We start from the raw sequence: 5,800 nt of genomic DNA, 5'->3' as shown, positions 1-5,800 counted from the left end.
ACAGTTCAACCTCTTTTGGTACCACTTAGCAAAATATTTTCCATCCAGCCTTATATTGCTCTGGGAGCCTAATGGCACTTATGAGCATGGGAGGTGGGAAGACCTGATTTTCTTCTTAGAAAGAGGCCTTGTGAGAGGTCAGATGTGCAATCCAATGCAATATGCTTTTAAGGATGAAGAAACAGTCTAAATGAGAAAATAATTTACATTTTCCATGACAAATAAAAAGCTAAACATTTTGGCTCACAGTGTTTTAGTTGTACCTGTTAGCTCTGATGACTTAGTATCACTAGTACTTAAAACTTTGATATATGTTGATATAGTTAAAATTACATGAATGAGTAACCTGTCAGTGAAAATTGCTTCTTCCCTTTATCTGTGCCTTGTAATATTCTAACAATTACTCTGCAAGAATTGTCTTTAGCTTTAGTTACATGGGTACGATATATGAAGATTAACATTGTGCTAGTAGAGTATTCACCTTTTAATTCTGGTTATGATGCAAATTGTCTAGAGGCCTAATTATGCTCCCATGAAAGTTCCCATTGACTTCAGTGTGTAAATTTCAAAACAGCAACTTATGCATCCCCTCATCATACTGGCTGGATTTTTCTTTTCCCTGTGAGTCACTCAATTTTTCCTGTGTTTTTTTTATGTGCTCATGGGTGTAAGTAGGGCTGCAAGAGCTAGCTCTAGGTAATTGTATTATCCCAGCTTTAAACTGGCAGGTTAATATTACTCAGGAGGTGGTTTCACACAAACAGATAAAATCCTACAGGATTTTACTGGGCCTCTGTTAGCAATCCAAATAAGGATAAAGGATATATTCTTAAGTCATACAGCTGTGTGAACAATTGAAATTGATTGGAGCTGTTGTTGAGCTCACTTGGATCCCTAGTCACACAGATATTTTTGGAAACGATTACATAGCTAAAGTAGCAAAGCATTAAGAAGGATTATGCTGGTATTCTAGTTTCACTGTTTAGGGTAAAACCACATCTCTTATCTACTCAAGAGCAATAAATCCTACCCTTTCAGCAAAAAAAAAAAAAGAAAAAAAGTGATCAATATAGAAAAAAATTCACTGTATATTTATATATATAATATATATATTGTATATTTAGGTGTAACACAAAGATTTGACATGAAAAAATTCAGTAGAAAGCCTCATGACTAATTCATTAGAATAAATATTTATTTATTTGAGTAAGGTTGGCCAGTTGTTCACTCGGTTTTAAAATGTGTATGATTTCCTATTTGCTTATGCTATTCCACTATCCCTCATGAAGCTCTGCGCTTGAAGGCTGCTGTTCATTTTCAAGTACCTGCTGTACTTGACACTGCTATTAAGCCTTCTGTTTACTAGTGACTTCATCAGCATTGCTTGTGTTGATAGTGAGCAGGTTTGGCAGCAGTTCTACAGGTGTAAATATTTGAGACTACCCCATGTCAGAAGATAAAGCCCACATCAACTACAGACTATTTCAGGTTTCAGTGATCTATTGAAAATGCCACTTTGATGGCTTAAGAGACTCTTACTACCTACAGCTTAATTGACCTAATAGGAAAGCGTTTGATTTCTGTTTATGGCACTGTTATAGCTGGATATGACTTGAGCTGACATTATTGGTTATCAGCGCTGATGTTACTAATCCAGGCTATTTGCAGAGAACACCCAGGTGCTCCAAAGAGCAGTTTGCAGCCAGCTGGTCTGCCAGGGGAGCCAGGGGCAGGAGGGTGGCCCAGTTGCCAGCTCTGCCGGTGCCGTGACCAGGCACTGGGACATGAGGTGGTTGCTGGCTGTGCGCATGGGCATGGCAGCACAGGGGCTGCTCCAGAGATATGTGGTGCCTTTGGTTGCACCCGAGGTCTGCACGCAGAGTGGCACGTCCACACTGTTAACCTTTCTCCATGGAGGAGAGTTGTGCAGAGGAGGCACAACCTCGAGGATGAAGGTAGCACCAAGGTGCTATTGCAGCAGGATATTTAGCAATGCTGTCACAGTTGGCAGTACTTCACAAAATCGCTTTGTAAACTTTGCAGTCTATCTCCATCTCCACCTGGCTTTGGATTTCTGTCTGCAATTCTCCATCTAAGGAAGCTGATAGAGTTCCTTAATTTCTGATGTTTGGGAAATCTGTCTCTGATTTCTGGCTTTTACAGGCCAGAGTGGTTTCTAATTCTTAGTACTACCAGTTCCTGTATGTGAGAAGCAGCATCGAAAGAAAAGAGAGTAATAAAGAACATGTGCATACCTGTTTTCTTTGGAGAAGAAAAATGTTAATACCTCTGCTGTGATTGATAGCAATACGTAATACATAAATATCTGTGGTTCTAAAAGCTATTGCTAGCCATGACAACCTTGCCTGGACTGATGAATGTTCAATTTCTGTAAAGATAATATAACAACATATTAGAAACATCCTTTAAAATAATAATAATGGGCTCCATTTGAATGATCTGAAAGCCTTAAAGAGGGAACAAATGTATACTAAAAAACACGGCAATGCTGCTGTGCTTGACAGTTATAAATGTTTTTTAAAGAGCTCAACTAGTTTCTTGGCTGACAATTCAATTATTCAGGCTTGTGCAGGAGAATATCATAACAAAATTTGTCTCTGTAGTGACACTGTAGTAAATCTGAAATAAAAGATGTCTTTGGAATGAACAAAGAATCTACTTGTTAATTTTATTTATGTGATATCAAAGAAAAGAAACAGCCACTTTGCCTACTTGCATGATACCTCTTGTTCAAGCAGTCTAGCACACAAAATGTAGGAATTTCATCCTTCCATGTTGATGACTGCCTCTTTTCTGACTACACAAAGGTTTTTTTTTTGTGTAAAGTTTGCACTTGGTAAGTGTTGTGAAATTAGCCCTTAAAAAATCAGGTGCCTCAAGGAGAAGCTGCTGGTGGGTGCACAAAATGGAGATGAATGATATGTCGGTCATTTTATTATAACAGAGAGGTTCCTGTGGTGCTGTGGCGGTCTGAACCGGTGCCTGCCCAACCCAGCCAGGAACTGTGTGGCTGCGGCACCGTGGATGTGATCAGGAGCATGTTGTTCCTGCCTGGGCTTCCCACTATAGGCAAACCCCCGTGCCTCCTCCACACACAGCACAGTGGGCCACTGACAGGGCAACTGCTTTTAATTATTTTCCTGCACTGACCAGCTTCATGAGAAGACATGATCATTATAACCACACAGGGCAGGATATGTCCTCTTGTGGAGGACACATTCCTATGAACGCCAAAGCCCAGAAGGTTTGTCAGGAGGTGACCCAGGTATCCTGATCAGATTTGTTTTACAGCAGGCTCTGAGCAGTTGACCCCGAGGACGTGACTGCCACAGGAGTAGGTGTGTCCCAGCCTGGAGGAGAGGTTGAGGTATGGACAGCCTCAGGTGGGTGTACACAAATATGTGCACAGCAGGCACTACAGGTCTGATGGAAGGTGGGAATTCTTCTGACCACACCTATCTGATAAATCCAAGCCTGACCAGGGCATGTATATCAAATCCCATGTTTATGAAATCCTGTACGTTATGGTACATCTCCCATGCCCTTTACAGTCCAGCCCTGCTAGCTGTTCACTCTCCACTAATTCAATATGCACCAGAAATCACACTGGGTCATATACCTTGAAAGACCTTCTGGGAGGCTGAGACCCATTTCTGTCAGCATAACGTGAAGCCATCAGTTTGGGACCTTTGTTAGTCTGAAAGTGTCTGTGGTTTTCCTTTGGGAAACTCATCCGAATGTAGAGAAAAGGGGGATTTTCTAGGAAGCTGTCTGTTGACTTCCTATGCAAATACTCAGACCTTATATTTAGCACACCTAACACACAAAGCTGCTCTTTCTGTGTCTCAGTAGTGGGTCAGGGTTGCAGAAAGTGATAGAGCTGACATATTACAGGGGTAACAACTCATGGGTTTAGTTGCTACTGGCATGAAAATATGGCAATATTTCTTGAGTACTTGCATTACTTCACATTCTCTGGTATTACTGATTCACTTGTGTCACTCTGCAAAGAGGTTTTGGTGTCTTTATGGATATAACTCTTATAGAAAGCATTGTGCTAGCAAAGATTAAAGGATTACAATGCAGATAGGACAGGAGAAAGGAGTTCAAGGTGTATTTCCAGAAAGAAGCAATAGTTCAGTGCAGCACATCTTCAGTGGCTACTCGTACTTAGAGTTTATATTTCTTGTATGCATAGCAACAGACAATACAAACTAAGCTAAAAATAGTGCTCTCAAGAAATAAAAGTTGGACTTTAATATTCTACAGTATCAGCAATAAATGGAGAAGCCAAACACTGTATTTATATTGATTCCTTTCTGAAAGCTGGTGAGAGAGCTCCCAGCAGTTAACTTTACACACACTATCGACTCTCCAGCAGAGCTGGGGATGGAGCTCGTGATAAAGGCTGTGGAGGAGGAGGGCAGTATGCAGAAAATCAGGAATGAGTCAAAGAAAATGCTCACGTCTCAACAGATGATGTTTTGATGAGCACGTAGGTCTCAGTTCACCCTTTTAAGTGCAGGTCAGCTTTGTGAGTATGGTAACCTGAGGTGAAGTGAGGGACTGAGCACCCTGGTGCCTTTGTCCGGCCCTTGTGCTGGGGACATTTTCACTTCCAGCAGCAGTATCATGGGGTGCCAGTGGTGCAGGGTAAGGATTCACTTCACTTCAGCAGAAGTACATAGGTGCTGAGGGCCTTGTTACTGCGTTTTTCTTTTTTTTTTGAGTTGTGAGGAATAGCAGACCCTGCCTTTAATCAGTGCTGTGCAAGAGTGCCCTCCTGTGCAGGACGGCAGGTCAGGTCTGGACAAGCAGCAGGGAGGAGGGATCAAGGACCTGGGAGTATCTGGGAGTATTTCCGCTGGACCTCTGCGCTTACAAGTTTCTTTGAGTGATGGTTAATGTGAATGACATGCTCGGGGAGATGGATCACAAAGAATAAAAGATTAACACGTTAGCTGGAAAGAGAGTTTGGAGGTGCATGTGGAAACTCTCTGGGTTTCTCACTAGCTTCCTTGCTCTGTGTAGGCAAATTATTCTTTGTATATCATTTGCTGCACAATGTAAGGGCTGGTGTAATTGTTTTTTTTCCTTCAACTGATTGCTCATCATTATATCAAAAAAGCGGAGGATTGCTAAAAAGGAAATCCAGTCCTGTTAATCCGTTCCTTGGTTGTATTAGTACATTCTTGATTTAGGCTTTTGTCAGAAATGCAGTTTTATTACTGCGAATACTACTACCACCCTCTCAATATTCCTGTTTGATTGAGCTGTATGACATCATTATCTTTGTTTTGATGGTAGTTGTCATTATTTATCAATTCAAACGGGTCTTCAAGGAATATCGGCCGCAGGTTGTTTTCTCTCATCACAATGGGCAGCTGTTTTTCTGTTAAGGTGCCATTTCTTTCAGTCACAAGGGTGTACTTTTGCTGGTGTAGATAATGAGTGCAAAATTAACTTGCAAGGCAGGCACTTGCTGGGAAGCTTTGTATTAGCTCATGATATAAGGAACTGAGCACTGTAACTACCTATCCTATAAAAAGTGAAATTAAATGAGCTTCCATTGTTATGAGCCAAAAGGACCATGAATTGTCTTGAGAAGTATGCATTCACATTCTAATAAATGTATCATTTATCTAATAAATACATAATTATTTATATGCATACTGATGACAGTAAACGTCAGAAACCTTTCCATTTTTACTGACGATTTTGAGGTCTCAGCACTTGTGACTTCTCAGTGTTCCTCAAAAGAAGGAGCTGATTTTCAGGA

This window comes from Pezoporus occidentalis, unplaced genomic scaffold (assembly GCF_034315485.1).
Source record: "Pezoporus occidentalis ecotype Australia unplaced genomic scaffold, CSIRO_AGI_Poc_V1 ctg9, whole genome shotgun sequence".
NCBI classification, from domain to species: Eukaryota; Metazoa; Chordata; class Aves; order Psittaciformes; family Psittacidae; genus Pezoporus; species Pezoporus occidentalis.
Note: the sequence above shows the minus strand (reverse complement) of the source record.